Source organism: Microcaecilia unicolor, chromosome 2 (assembly GCF_901765095.1).
Source record: "Microcaecilia unicolor chromosome 2, aMicUni1.1, whole genome shotgun sequence".
Taxonomy (NCBI): domain Eukaryota; kingdom Metazoa; phylum Chordata; class Amphibia; order Gymnophiona; family Siphonopidae; genus Microcaecilia; species Microcaecilia unicolor.
In genome coordinates this window covers 134,093,267-134,109,301 of record NC_044032.1, presented here as the reverse complement: position 1 = coordinate 134,109,301, position 16,035 = coordinate 134,093,267, and the positions used below count along the sequence as shown (strand labels likewise).

The 16,035-nt window shown below is 44.8% G+C and overlaps 1 protein-coding gene across 2 annotated transcripts in view; it reads right to left on the bottom strand.

The window, feature by feature from the left end:
* ATG10 (autophagy related 10) overlaps nucleotides 1-12,335 on the bottom strand; it is a 313,667-nt gene extending 301,332 nt beyond the window's left edge. The window contains exon 1 of one of the 2 annotated variants that reach the window (XM_030193339.1): nucleotides 11,561-12,335. The gene's annotated coding sequence lies outside the window, so the exon portion shown is untranslated. Of the gene's footprint in view, nucleotides 1-11,228; nucleotides 11,252-11,560 lie in introns of those variants that run through there. The other variant, XM_030193340.1, reaches the window with a different exon arrangement.
* Between the last annotated feature and the right edge of the window lie 3,700 nt (nucleotides 12,336-16,035).

Below are 16,035 nucleotides of genomic sequence, written 5' to 3'. Positions count from 1 at the left end.
CGGAGATGGGAAGGCGGTAGAACGAGAGGACATGAAATGAGATTGAAGGGGGGCAGACTCAAAAAAGATGTCAGGAAGTATTTTTTCACGGAGAGGGTGGTGGATGCTTGGAATGCCCTCCCGCGGGAGGTGGTGGAGATGAAAACGGTAACGGAATTCAAACATGCGTGGGATGTGCATAAAGGAATCCTGTGCAGTAGGAATGGATCCTCAGAAGCTTAGCCAAAATTGGGTGGCGGAGCAGGTGGGGGAAGAGAGGTTGGTAGTTGGGAGGCGAGGATAGTGGAGGGCAGACTTATACGGTCTGTGCCAGAGCCAGAGATGGGAGGCGGGACTGGTGGTTGGGAGGCGGGAAATACTGCTGGGCAGACTTGTACAGTCTGTGCCCTGAAAAAGGCAGGTACAAATCAAGGTAAGGTATACACATATGAGTTTATCTTGTTGGGCAGACTGGATGGACCATGCAGGTCTTTTTCTGCCGTCATCTACTATGTTACTATGTATATGATACAGACGTTCAAATATTTGAAAGGTATTAATCTGCAAACGAACCTTTTCAGGAGATGCGAAGGCGGTAGAACGAGAGGACATGAAATGAGATTGAAGGGGGGCAGACTCAAGAAAAATGTCAGGAAGTATTTTTTCACAGAGAGAGTAGTGGATGCTTGGATTGCCCTCCCGCGGGAGGTGGTGGAAACGAAAACAGTAACGGAATTCAAACATGCGTGGGATAAACATAAAGGAATCCTGTTCAGAAGGAATGAATCCTAAGGAGCTTAGCCGAGATTGGGTGGCAGAGCCGGTGGCGGGAGGTGGGGATGGTGCTGGGCAGACTGGATGGACCGTGCAGGTCTTTTTCTGCCGTCATCTACTATGTTACTATGTAGCAGCACTCTACTGACTCTGTGAATACTGACATGGCAGGCAAAAGAAAAAACTCCACTCCTGCCGTTTTTACTCACAGTGCTGCAGACAGGAGGAATCCAGGCAGATACTGGGGTGCTGCACTCAGGGCCCGTAGACCCAAAGACTCTCCAGGCGTCCTAATGCTCCAAAGGAACAAGCCTCAAGACGGGAAGGTGCAAACCACTGTCACCCTTCTCTCACAGCTGCCGATCTCCAGATAAAAGAACTGAATTGTATTGTTTTTTTTTGTATTGTTTTCTTTTTTACGTTGGTGTTCTAGCTTTAACTAAGTGCAGCAAAGAGGCTGGTAGACAAAGGAAGGCGAGACGGGGGGGAGATAGGAATGGACCCAGCACCACCAGGTATATCCCACGCCTGCCTCAACTCGACCCTCAGGGTTCTACTATCAGGCCATGAACCAGCACCAAATCCAGAGACCACAGGGTATGTCTGATCACCTGCTAGATAGAGAGATATTGAAGAGGTAGCTACTGCACATATATGGCAGAGCTCTAGTTTCTCTTAATCTCCACCTGCTGGTAGACGGACATAACCCACAAGTCTCTGGATTGATCTGTGAAACGCTATGGAATGTAAGTTAAGTGTGAGCTCTAAGGCTGGTGTAACTGAAGGCACCTAAATGTGATGTCCTGATACTAGGTTACTCCAATATTTTAAAATAAAACCTAGGTACCTAGGTTCTGTTACTGATTCCTACCCCCTGCCCTCGGAGCACCTAAATGGAGATGCTTAGTTATAGAACTGTCCCCCTAGTGTCCTTGAATACAATGCTAGAATTACATGATAGTGTCCTGATCTGAGGATGGAGGTTTTAATCTCTAAAAACAAGTCAAAAATGTATTTAGTCCAATATAAAGGTTATCAGTTTATATTCTTTCTTTTATTTATTAACCTTTAAGATTGACTATCACGGCAACCGCACTACTTTATCTTGAATTACAAGAAACAGGTTACTGTCATAACCAATGTCTATTTGCTGCAAATCACAGGCAGCAAATATTTCCTCACAAAAGCCCTGATAAACCTCTGCAAACATAGTGTCTCTGGTGATTTGAAACGTACACAACCTTTAACCATTTCACAGGCTATTTTGCCATCACACTTCTGAAATTTTAAGGTAATACATATGGATTGAAAGCACAGAATTACTATGGTACAACTCAATACTCAAACAGCAGCATGCTAAAGACAGAAAAAAAGATGTTACAAAACATCAGAAGATCTCAACCAGATAAACCTAGACTTCAGTTGGCACTGACAGGATGCAAGATTCACTCCCCCACTGAGCATGGCTAAGGGCTGCTTTGCAGCAGGGAGGAAGGAAAAACAGAAGAGATGGCAAGAGAGATAACATGTTCAACAATCTTGAGTTTAGGAATGCATTCAAAAATAAATAAAACAGCAACATAAAAAGAGAAAAAGAAATAGTAAATGAAGTATAAAAAAATGTGTATAAGATAAGTGCTACTAACTGGCTCATATCCAGAGTCCGGTCCAAGGTGATGCCCTAGGAGAACCTTCAGCAGTGTATTCCCCTCCTCTCTAGGCCCTACCCCCTCTCGTAGTCCAGCATCTTCCCTTTCCTCCCCTCCCCCCCCCCCCCCATGTCCAGCATCTACCCCTGCCCCCTCCCTCCAGTGTCTTACCATCTCTCCTTCCATTCCCTATGCTATGTTTTCATGTCCACATGCATTTGCTCTCATTTCTACTTCAACCAGGAGGGGGGGGGCTGTATTATGGGCCGATCATCTCATTTAGTGGTCCCTGCTCTCCCTCCTCCCCAGTTTAGTTTGACATTTACCTAAAGAACAGGGGATTCTTTTTATTTCTCCTTCACTGCTTTTATTGCTGAAGCCCGCTGTCCAGCCACCTAGCAGATGATGATTCCAATCTACCACACGCCAGTCACATTCTCTCTGGCATGATATCTGAGTGATGATATGTCCAGTGGTGAAGGATTCTGGGAGAAGGCTGGGGGCAGCAAGCAGCATTATGTTAGACCATCGAACATAGATCTTACACCCATTCAAATATGCTTGGATAAAGTAGCAGACTGGTTGACAACACCTCAGCTGGTACTGAACCCGGATAAGACTACTACATCTTGGATAGTAGGGCAAGGCACATATCCCTCTGTGGTACCTGTGCTATTTGGTCAGAATATTCCAACAGTTAAGTCTTTTAGATATCTCGGGGTCATTATTGATTCCGCATTGACCTTTGAGGAACAAGTATCCGATGTAGTGAAAAGATCTTTCTTTCATCTGAGACGGCTTCGGTCAGTCAGAAATTCAATAAGTAAGGACTCTCTCAAAACGCTGACATCGGCATATATTACTTCACGTTTAGACTACTGTAACATTGTATATGCTGGATTACTCAAGCAAACTTAAAGCGATTACAAAGAATTCAAAATACAGCAGCACGTATGATCTGTAGGGCCCGGAGGGATGATCGAGCAACACCTTTATTGCATCATCTGCACTGGCTCCCGGTCGAAGCAAGAATAAAGTTTAAGGCTCTTGTCCTGACACACAAAGCCTTTCACACATTAAACCCTAGCTACTTGTCGAATTTAACAATCCCCTACACCGCTATGCGAACTCTCAGATCCCTAACAGATAACAGGTTAGTCATTCCCCCTCTTACTAAGGCTAGGTGGGAATCTACACGGAGATCGGCTTTTTTCTACCTGTCACCCTCCCTTTGGAATAGCCTTCCAAAGGAGATCAGATTAGAGAAATCTTATCTCCATTACCGAAAACTTCTGAAAACCTTTCTCTTTATAAGCTACTAGAACAGAACTTAGCATAATGAGATAAGGTCAAAAAGACAAAGAAAAATGGGATAGCTTAACTGGATATTAGATTTTTAACTTGTATTGATTTATTATGTAGTTTATCTTGATTGCTGTGCTTTCCTGTCATGAATGGAATTCCTATGTCTGTTTATTTGTATATACCAATTTTTTTATATATATGTAAACCGTTCTGTTTTGCAGATGCAATAAGATACGGTATATAAATTAACATAAATAAATAAAATAAATAAATTCCAGAGGATGGTCCTGGTAAGGAGGATGCATGGCTGCACTGCTGATTGGGGGCCAAGCAGGCTAGCATTAGAGGTTGGCTACCTGAAGAGCCTTTCCACAAATCAGTTCCATTTCAGAATGGGTACAGAAGCAATAAAGAAGCTAAAATTGGAATGGGAGGGAGAAATGGAGCAGCCATAATACTTGACTCGAATTATGGCTGAGGGCGCGAGGGGAGGCTGCATGCCACCAACATGACATAGAACTACTGTCCTCCTTCAGTGCTGTGTCATGTGATGTGGTGCCCACCAAATGCTGCTCCTCAAAATGTACTGCCCTAAGCAGTCTACTGCTAGGACCAGCCCCACTGGTACCTTCCAGAAGAGAATGTTGCAAAGGTTCACTGGATAATATCAAAATGTTATTCACAGTTTCCATGAGTTCTCATTACCATCAAACTAGATATTTGAACTCAGAAACCGTAGCATGACTGAACCTGAGCTTGGCCAAGTCTCTTTTTTTTTTCAATGTGAGCTAGGAGAAGACTTGAACCCAGGGAACCTAGCTACTGATTAGGCAAGATTAGGTGGCTGCCTGGGGCAATAGCTTGGGGGGGGGGGGGGAAGACAAACAGCAGCTGCAATCTAAGAAAAGCACCTTGACAGTTACACAAATTCAAAAGAACTATTTGCCTGTACTTTTATACTAAGGGAGAGCGAGAATTTCCCAATAGTTCATTTATCCAGGTAAATGGCTTTTGGAAATTGACCTCATTATGTATAAAGTTTAAGATTTAAAAGTATGATGTCCAATTGGCACTTTTACAGGATTGTTCTGCAAGGGGTGGCTTTGAGGTGATCAGGATTGTTACACTTATCAAAATCTCATGGATGTGCCTATGGGCCTAGGAAGCACAGATTGGAGGAGTAACTTAGAGGCAGATGCACTAAAGCTTAATGAGCCTTTAATGACCCTCCAACAAGGAAAATTTGATCCGTTGCATGCATCAAAGGGCTTTTACCGAGGAAGCCAGCAGCTAACGAAAACGGAATGGAGATGAGCAATTAGTGTGAAAACCCCATTGAAATGAGATGCACTAACCTTTTCCGATTGCCTTTACGCAGGAAAAAGGCAGGAAATCTAACGAGAGGTCTGGACCTCTCGTTAGGACAGCTCTGTGCCAGGAAAAATAGTAAAGTGAAAAAACAAACAAACTGTGAGCCAATCCCAGCGCATTAGCAGAGCTAATAGCACTGTGATTGGTCAAAAGGAAACTGAAAGGCACAATCCATAAACAGAAGCCTCTACAAGCCCCAAGGAGTTCAAAAATATTTTTTTTCTAGGCATGCATCCCTGTCCTCAGACTGCAAACAAAACACTAGCACATGGCTCCCAAATCAAAACAAAAATTAAAAAAAAGGGTCGGGAGGGGGCAAAGGCGCTCGTCAGGAGTGTCCTGTATGGCCGTCCTTGCCCCCCCCCACCCGTGGTCGCCGTTCCCCCCTGCCCCATTTCCCCCTGCATTCTAAATTAAAAAGCAAGAAGAAAAGCAAACGTACCTTTAGCAGCCCCGGCCCCCCTCCCTTACTCACTACTCTGTCGCGCGTCTCTCTCCTCCTGCGCCCGCCCCTGTCTGACGTCAGTAACCTACGTAGGTTACCGACGTCAGACAGGGGCGGGCCCAGGAGGAGAGAGACGCGCCACAGAAGCTGGGCGAAGGCAGGCATCAGCTTTCTTCTTGCCCGTGCAGCGCCTTCGGACAGAGGAGAGAGGCGCTGCACGGTCCCGGTAAGAGGGAGGGGGGCCCGATGGAGGAGGGGAATGGCGGCGACGACCCCAAGAGGGGGCGGGGCACAGGGCGGAGGATGTCGGGAGGCGGAGCTGAGGGGAGACAGAGTAGTGAGTAAGGGAGGGGGGCCGGGGCTGCTAAGGTACGTTTGCTTTTCTTCTTGCTTTTTAATTTAGAATGCAGGGGGAAGTGGGGCAGGGGGGAACGGCGACCACGGGTGGGGGGGGGGGCAAGGACGGTCATATAGGACGCTCCTGATGAGCGCCTTTGCCCCCTCCCGACTCTTTTTTTTATTTTTGTTTTGATTTGGGAGCCATGTGCTTGTGTTTTGACTGTTTGTGGCATGCGCAGAGCAGCTAACATAACGCTTGGCTGCTCTGCGCATGATTTGGGGGCCGATTAACGATGTGTATTGTGATTCTTTGATACATTGTACGTTTCAATACCGATCTCAGCATTTGTGACTTTTTTTTTGGTGCATTCTTCGTTATTTTAAAATCGTTAAGGACTTTAACGATTTAGATTTTTTTACGTTTGGTTGCTGCATCCACCTCTTAATGGTTAGTGCAGTGGCCTGAAAACCCAGGGAACTGAGTTCAAGTCCCACTAGAGCTCCTTCTGACTTTGGGCAAGTCACCTAATCCTCCACTGCCCCAGGTACAAAATAAATACCTTACATAATGTGTAAACCATTTTGACTATAATCACAGAAAGGTGATATATCAGATTCCATCCCCTTTCCATAATGCAGAAGGCAGCAGATGTCAAGAAGTATTTTTTCACGGAGAGGGTGGTGGATGCTTGGAATGCCCTCCCACGGGAGGTGGTGGAGATGAAAATGGTAACGGAATTCAAACATGCGTGGGATATGCATAAAGGAATCCTGTGTAGTAGGAATAGATCCTCAGAAGCTTAGCCGAAATTGGGTGGCGAAGCAGGTGGGGGAAGAGAGGTTGGTGGTTGGGAGGTGAGGATAGTGGAGGGCAGACTTATACAGTCTGTGCCAGAGCCGGAGATGGGAGGCGGGACTGGTGGTTGGGAGGCGAGGATAGTGGAGGGCAGACTTATACGGTTTGTGCCAGAGCCGGAGATGGGAGGCGGGACTGGTGGTTGGGAGGCGGGAAATACTGCTGGGCAGACTTGTACTGTATGTGCCCTGAAAAAGGCAGGTACAAATCAAGGTAAGGTATACACATACAGTGGTGGAAATAAGTATTTGATCCCTTGCTGATTTTGTAAGTTTGCCCACTGACAAAGACATGAGCAGCCCATAATTGAAGGGTAGGTTATTGGTAACAGTGAGAGATAGCACATCACAAATTAAATCCGGAAAATCACATTGTGGAAAGTATATAAATTTATTTGCATTCTGCAGAGGGAAATAAGTATTTAATCCCTCTGGCAAACAAGACCTAATACTTGGTGGCAAAACCCTTGTTGGCAAGCACAGCGGTCAGACGTCTTCTGTAGTTGATGATGAGGTTTGCACACATGTCAGGAGGAATTTTGGTCCACTCCTCTTTGCAGATCATCTCTAAATCATTAAGAGTTCTGGGCTGTCGCTTGGCAACTCGCAGCTTCAGCTCCCTCCATAAGTTTTCAATGGGATTAAGGTCTGGTGACTGGCTAGGCCACTCCATGACCCTAATGTGCTTCTTCCTGAGCCACTCCTTTGTGCCTTGGCTGTATGTTTTGGGTCATTGTCGTGCTGGAAGACCCAGCCACGACCCATTTTTAAGGCCCTGGCGGAGGGAAGGAGGTTGTCACTCAGAATTGTACGGTACATGGCCCCATCCATTCTCCCATTGATGCGGTGAAGTAGTCCTGTGCCCTTAGCAGAGAAACACCCCCAAAACATAACATTTCCACCTCCATGCTTGACAGTGGGGACGGTGTTCTTTGGGTCATAGGCAGCATTTCTCTTCCTCCAAACACGGCGAGTTGAGTTCATGCCAAAGAGCTCAATTTTTGTCTCATCTGACCACAGCACCTTCTCCCAATCACTCTCGGCATCATCCAGGTGTTCACTGGCAAACTTCAGACGGGCCGTCACATGTGCCTTCCGGAGCAGGGGGACCTTGCGGGCACTGCAGGATTGCAATCCGTTATGTCGTAATGTGTTACCAATGGTTTTCGTGGTGACAGTGGTCCCAGCTGCCTTGAGATCATTGACAAGTTCCCCCCTTGTAGTTGTAGGCTGATTTCTAACCTTCCTCATGATCAAGGATACCCCACGAGGTGAGATTTTGCGTGGAGCCCCAGATCTTTGTCGATTGACAGTCATTTTGTACTTCTTCCATTTTCTTACTATGGCACCAACAGTTGTCTCCTTCTCGCCCAGCGTCTTACTGATGGTTTTGTAGCCCATTCCAGCCTTGTGCAGGTGTATGATCTTGTCCCTGACATCCTTAGACAGCTCCTTGCTCTTGGCCATTTTGTAGAGGTTAGAGTCTGACTGATTCACTGAGTCTGTGGACAGGTGTCTTTCATACAGGTGACCATTGCCGACAGCTGTCTGTCATGCAGGTAACGAGTTGATTTGGAGCATCTACCTGGTCTGTAGGGGCCAGATCTCTTACTGGTTGGTGGGGGATCAAATACTTATTTCCCTCTGCAGAATGCAAATAAATTCATATACTTTCCACAATGTGATTTTCCGGATTTAATTTGTGATGTGCTATCTCTCACTGTTACCAATAACCTACCCTTCAATTATGGGCTGCTCATGTCTTTGTCAGTGGGCAAACTTACAAAATCAGCAAGGGATCAAATACTTATTTCCACCACTGTATGAGTTTATCTTGTTGGGCAGACTGGATGGACCATGCAGGTCTTTTTCTGCCGTCATCTGCTATGTTACTATGTAAGGCACCTCTTACCCTTGCAGAGACCCAGAGTGATCTTTTGTTCTAATTTCTTTCAAACAATTGCATCATATATGCCTCAAGGTTGCACTCTTCAAGGCCCAGATGCTCAAAACCAAACACCAGCACTAGGAGGGATTAGCGCCAGGACTGCACATGTTAATGTGCGCAGCATGCACCAAACCCTCTAGCAAGCGTACCAATCTTTATGCTGAAAATCAGCACAAATTGTATTGAAATGCATTCAAATCAGGTGATTATGTATTCACTCTGATGCTCAGAAGACAGCTCAGGAACCAATTCTCGTCATAATGCCGAAAAACACACCACCAGGTTGAGGATGGTGTTCGGGTTTTGAAGAGAGGATTTCTGTATTTTCCTTATTAAATTGCCAGTTTTTGGCTTCTTTTGAAAGGAGAAGGAAGCCCATGCAGCCTGTAGTTCTGATAGTGAGGAAACAAAACCACATCTGCGAGTCCGAGCAAAGCCAGGGGTGTGAGCAGGCATTAGTGCCCATTTTCCTGCACTTTGGTGTGAGCCTCTTAGGGGACAAACTGCAAAAATTTGGGGGGAGGGGGCTTATATTTCATGGCACAGGGCAAGGGTGCCAATGTGCTCTTCCACTTCCTGTTTTGCCTGGTGCATGTGCACAGGAGTTTCGCAGTAAGAGCAAGTCTCGTGCACATCCATCACTCATGTTCCTCCCCCTTGCATGTATCCCATTTGATATGGGCCTCCCGCGGCTGTCAGCTTTGTAATTATTGGGGGCAGGCATTGACGGCAGCTGGAAGAAAAGATGGAAAGCTTGTGTATGCTGGCTGGTAAGCTTAAGGTTGGGGGAGAGGGGAAGGCAGCAGGTGAGCAAAGTTGTATATTTGAGGGGGGCCTGGGCCCCCCACAGCTGTGCCTCTACTTGGGGCACTGGGGGGGGGCTAGTTTTCAGCACTGTTCTTACTCTATGGGATATGCGCTCTTGCCTCTAGCGCCAAAGTTTTGAGCATTAGGCCCCAAAAGTGGCTTCCATGTTGAACTGGGGATATCTAAGAAACTTTTTCCAATTTTCCAATATTTCGCACTGTGTTCTACTGCAATTTTATTCCCTGAGAATGCACTTGACCTACTTCGTCCTTCAACATAGCTCTGAAATTAGGCAAGGGCAGTATAAGTGTTTTATTGGCCTCTTACAGGATCACATTTAGGGGACCCTTTTAATAAGCTGTACTAAAAAATGACCTGCGCTATGACTAGCACAGGCTGAGTTTTCATTTCCTTAATTAAAGGCTGTGTGCTAATTTCCCAATTAGCTCATGGCCATTAGCACATGAGCCCTTACCGACGTCTATTTAGTAGGCAGAAAGGGCTCACACACTAACCATGTGTGCTAATTGATAGATGTGCAGCAATGTAGCTGTTATAACTGATTAGTGCTGGACATGCCTACTTCTCTGCCCCCAAACATACCCCCAGCACTAAAAATAAAAAGTATTTTTTAACGCCTCGGAAGCATGCGCTGATACCAACACTATCACAGGATGCTTGAGCTACTCCTGCCAGAGCTCTATACAACTGCGGAGCACAGAATTTGCGAATTTCCACTCGTGCTGAATTCAATATTTCTGTGCAGAATCTGCACTCTCCCCCTGCCCAACACTGCTGCTCAACTCCCTACACCTACCGCCCGTTTTCTGCGCTCTCCTGCCCACTTGCTCACTTGACCTCACCCCCACCCACTGCCACTCAATGACGCCCAACCCCCCCCCCCACACCTGCTGCCGCCTACCTGAACACAGCACGCTCTGGTGGTCTAAGTGGCCTCTTCGGGGGCAGGAAAGAACCCCCTTCTTTCCTGCTGCCGCCACCGCTCTTAGTCTCGCTGCCATGCTTTTTCAAAATGGCCACAGACTACTGCTTGAAGTCTTGGTGGCCATTTGGAAAAAGCATGGCACCAGCAAGAGAGCGGCGGCAGTGGAGCAGTAAAGAGTGGGGTTCTTTTCTGTCCCAAAGAGTTTATCCCAGTGCAGCTCCTCCTACATCATGGGTGAGTAAAAGGGAGGCTGGAGGGAGGGATCTGTAAAAAAAAAAAAAAGGGGGTGGGAAGGAAGGAAGGAAGGGTGGTGCAATAAAAGGGGAATGTTATGTGTGGATGAGGGAGGAACTGTAAAAAAAGAAAAAGGGGGGCTGCTGTGGGTGGGTAGGAGGTGGCTGCAAAAAAAAAAAAAAGGGGGGGATGTTGTGAGGGAGTGAGGGGCTGCAAAAATATTGGTAATATTGGTTAAATTATGCCAAATGAACTTGCAGAATTTGCAAACATTGTGCGCAGAATTTTGATTTTTTTTTTTTTTTGGGGGGGGGGGGGGTGTCGAATTCTCAAGAGTACTGAGCGCACCCCACAGTAGTGCATTTTTAATCACGTGTTAGTGCCGGTTAGTAAAAGGACCCCTTAAGGCACTTCAATAATTCTAGGAGAAAAAAAGAAAAGGCATCCCAGATTTTGTGTAAGTTGTACAGAAATTCTTTACTCAGGTCAATTGACTACTGAAGGGAACGTGTATCCTAAAGTAAGGCATTAAAAACACATACCAAGGAAAGCATCTGTAAAGTCCTTTCACTTTACCTACCCAACTGCTTCTATGCAACCTCAGAGAAAAACATTAGCCTTCCTAGCTTCCCACCATACAATTTTTACTTTTTAAAGAATGGTACGCTAAATAATTTTCAGGAACACGATATCTGTGCCAAGTCTCTAAGCAATTTAAAAAGTTTAAACTCTTAGGTCCCCTCTCCCTCTGATTGAGCATTCTCCACTCCAGCACAGAGCATCTCTTTATCCAGCACACAAGAGCTCCTGAGATCCCCCGGGCACTCCCATCCCCCTCCAGACAAGGGCAGAGGCGTGGGCTGCACTGCACTATCACAAATGCAGAACGGAGGTGGGGACAAACATACCGGGCCAGAGAGAGGTGTGAGTTCGCTGCCGAGAAACCTCTTCCAGCAGCGAGCGTGACTGTCAGAGAGGGAGCTTGGCTTCCGGGCTGAGCTTGCTGTGGCGGAGGGAGGGGAGGCTTCCTGAGCAGAACAGCAAATGCTATTCAGCGCGGCGGTTTCAAGCCACCCTTGCTTGGGAATTGCTGTAGTCTTTCTCGCGCGAGACCGGCGCTGAGTGAATGCGTGCGTGCAACAGGGAGGGGGTGAGGGGGAGCTCTGGCAGAGCGGGTAGCCGGCTACCTCTGCCGTGGTGGGGAGGAATTAGGGGTGAATTTGAGCTCCCCGGGTCTGTGCGCGAGCTGAGAGCTTTTCTCCCTTTCTGATAGGCGGGCGCCTCCGAAATTTATTCTTGGGAAGACTGACAGCCCGGGTCAAGAAACAGCTGTTGAAGTTAATGTTTCTTCCTCCCACTCCGTCTGATGTTTGTGACTGGCCAGCACAAAGTGAGAGAGTCATGCTAGAGTACAGCTTCCTTTCTTTTAAACGCATTTAAAGAAAAAGCATGTCATCATGGATTTTTGCTCTTGTTGGAGCTGCTCAGAGACGAAACCTACGGGCTCTCCAGTTTTCTGTAAAATAATGCTTGTGGAATTTGTAACTTGGAAACATTTTTCAGCTTTCGTTTTGAAAGGGTTTTCTCCTGATTTGGGTGGGGGGTACGGGCAAATGACAATAAAACGACTATAATATACATTGGTGAGAACTACTTTAAAGTGCTTCGGGAGAGCACACAGTCTTTTGGGGAGGAAAAATGAGGTGTTTGGATTCTTATGTCAGAGCTGTATGACCAGACTTCCTGGCATATTTGCATTTTTGTATATAAAATAATGTACTAAAAAAGAATTCCAATTTGTGGTTTGTATTCTCTGTAAATTACCTCACTATCCTATTTCTCAGTCCACATGGCTACTTTAGATTTCTGTAGGAACTTTCTGACAAACGGATAGAAGTACTTTGGATCCCGCAGTATGACAGCTTCGTTGGCCCTGGGGAGTATGACTCGGTTACAGATGGCTAAACTTAAACCTGGGGAAATAAAGAGGGTAATTCTATAAAGCATCTACTAATTTTGGTACTTGTTTTGAGGCTAGTCTGTAAAGAAAAGTAAGTGCCTACTTTTCTTTCTAGAATACTAGTACAAGAGATATAGAACACACTTGCATCTAGGCATGACCACTTACACCAGCCCTATACATCATGCAGGTGTATGCAATTGGCTCAGATCTCTTGAAGAACCTGCAGGGAAATGGGTGCTTGTCAGGGGTTCAACCAGCTTTAAGATAACTGATACTACATTCTGTGAGCTTTGTGCCAATTGCCAGTCACTCCGTACAGGATTTTTATTCAGTTGAGAAATTTTTGGAAAATGACTAAAAAAAGATACTATTAAAAAGATATGAATATGGTCACTGGAGGGAGGGGGAGGTGGTTTTGTCGATGATTACAACAGTCACCAGTGGGTTTTACCCATTTACCTGGTGTTGATGACTAAGGTATTAAGACCCTGTGACAAATAGACTTTTTCCCCCTATATAATAGTTTTCAAGTGAACATTGTGTCTGTTTGACAGCCATTACATTTTTATTAAGAACCCATAATGGGTACCAGTATCACTACCAGGTGTCTGGTAGTGGAGAAATTTGTGTTGCTCACATTGAGGGGAGAGATAAGGTGTTAGACAGGGGGAGGGGAGGGATTGGGTGGAGAGTGAGGAGATGCTGGATGGGTATAGGATGTCCACTAATAGGCAGCGGGGGGGGGGGGCGCCGGAAACCCTAGCACCAGCCCTGCACACTCCCACCAGCAAGTATGTACCATCAGAGCATCGCAAGTACTTTGCTGCTGGTTGGTATTCTGTGAAAGGTCATTTTCTCATGTGAATGACTAGAATATCACTATTTACTCACCTTTAAACCACCTAAAATTAGATGGCCCCCTTATAGAATTATCTGCATAGTGACTTGTCCAGGGACACAGAGGAAGATGGGACAGCAGCATCTGAACTTTGATGAGAAATTTGCTTGTATAGGGCAGAATGTGTTTTGTAGAACAGAAACTGGTTCTGTCTAGAATCCCTACCTCTCACCCAGCTACTCTTTCCTGTTTTCAAGGGCAGCTGAACACTTTCTTTGGCTGGACAATCAAACAAATCCATATCCAGCCTCACCCCAAGCCCTTTAGTTGCTGATGCTGTGTTGGGTGAAATATTGGTTGGGCCATGGCCACAGTAACCTACCACATTCCACTGCCTGTGCCTGCTCTCCTTTAAGAGAGGAAATGGCCTAATGGTTGTGGGCTAAGAACCAAGGAAACCAGGATTTAAAATCTATTTCTGCCACTGATCCTCTTTGTGACCCTGGGGGAAAATCACTTTATCTCACGTTGCCACAGGTACCCCTTTTAATATAAGCAGTGAAATATAGGACTTATCACCAGTGAACGTTAGTATATACACCCAGTACCTTTGCTTTACTTTAGTTCTTATTGTCTCACCTAGAATGTAAATCACACTGAACCCTGGAAAGGGGATAGCGGTATACAAGAATTGATTTGATTTATTAGTCGCCAATATTCCTATAGAGAGTTCATTGTGACTTACATCAAGACATGGAATACATTCAAACAGACAAACCTAATACTACTTTAGAACATGTCAAAATCTTACGTATCCCTTGATTGTATGTTTCAAAATCCAGGAACTTGACACCCCGTCTAGATTTGTTCACTTTTAATTTGTGAAGTGCTATACTGGGGGCGGGGGGCTTAAGTTGCCAAAGGAAAGCAGTCAGTATTTTCTCAATTTCACGAAAAAAGGATTTAGGGAATTGTACTGGAATATTTATTAAATAGAAGACTAGGGGTGAGATCATCATTTTAATAGTAGCCAATCTACCCCACCAGGTGAGAAATAGAGGGGACCATTTATGGTTATTAAGTTGCACACGTTTGCTGTATTTACAGATATGGAATCTGAAGAGAAGTAGTAAATATTAATCCCAGATATTTTATCCCATTAGAACACCAACAAATAGGAATAGAAGGAAAATTGTCTTTAACACAATAGGCATTAAGAGGAAAGATTTCCATTTTAGTCCAGTTTATTTTATATTCTTATGGCTATAGCCCTTAAAACAATATTATTGGAATGGAAAGATAATTCCAAAGTTTCTTTTGCTTTTTGGTGGAATACTGTTTGTATTATTTATAAATATGAAGCTAAAATTGCTTAGAAGTCGAATAACATTCCTCATTTCCTAAAGTTTGGAAACCTGTTGACTTGTATTGTAAATAAGCTTTGATATTTTTAACTGTACACCTTTTTTATGTACCAAATACTGTTGCTATTGTTTTGTTCTTTTGCATTGTTACTTATAAAACTTTAATAAAGAACATTTGAACTTAAAAAAATCTTGCGTATCCCTTGAGGGGAGAGGTTCAGCAATGTTTGATCATTATTCTTTCCGTAACACGAATCTTGTGAATAGGTAGGTTTTCAAAAATTTGCAGAATGCTTTATAGTGAGGTGAGGTTCTTAGCTGAATCTGTAGTTCATTCCAGTACTTTGCTGCTAGATAAGGGAGAGTCAATACATAAGAGGGACATTTTTGGGGGGAAGGGTAGGATAGATCCATTAAGTTGCCAACCAGTCTCCTATTTCTACGTTTAGGTAACAATATCCATTGAAGTAGACAAATCTGAAACATAACTCTTACAGCTAGAATGCAATTGGTAGATCATAAAATTTCATTAAGTTGTCAGGGGGTAGCAGAAACATTGATATTCAAAATCTTGCATTCTATCCTGTAGCATTTACCAAATGTAGAAGCCCTTTTACCAAACAGCAGTAAAAAGTGGCCATATTTACGTGGTCATTCCTGCACACTAAGGCCACTTTTTCTGCTGGTGTAAAATGGCTAATTTGAATTTTTCAATAATGACCACTCACTAATGTTCACATTAGCGCATAGCCAATGGCCATTAATGCATGAGCCCCTACTGCCACCTATTCTGTAGGCGTGCACTAAACATGCGCTAACCAAATAGTGCAGAACACAACAAGTCTCTGCCCAAACATGCCCCCCTGCACCAAAAAATAAAAATTTTAACATGTGGGTAACATGAGCACATGGCAAAATTACCATGTGACGTCTCAATATGTCCCATGGTTTGCCATTTTTTTGTTGCAGTAAGCACATATTAGTGCTTACCGCAGCTTTGTAAAAAGGCCCTGTAGTTTCTTAAGCCCAGTTTATAGGAGGGGTTTTAGGAAGAATGGGTCGTTTATCCACATGTGATGACATTGTTAGCATGGTCAGGATTTAGGGTCCTTGTCAGAATGTGACCCTATTGATATTAATGGTCTGTTTCTCTCTCTTCTTCACTTTGTTTACTTCAGTATTAGAGGTCCTCCAACTTTTCTTCGGGGGGTAAGATCT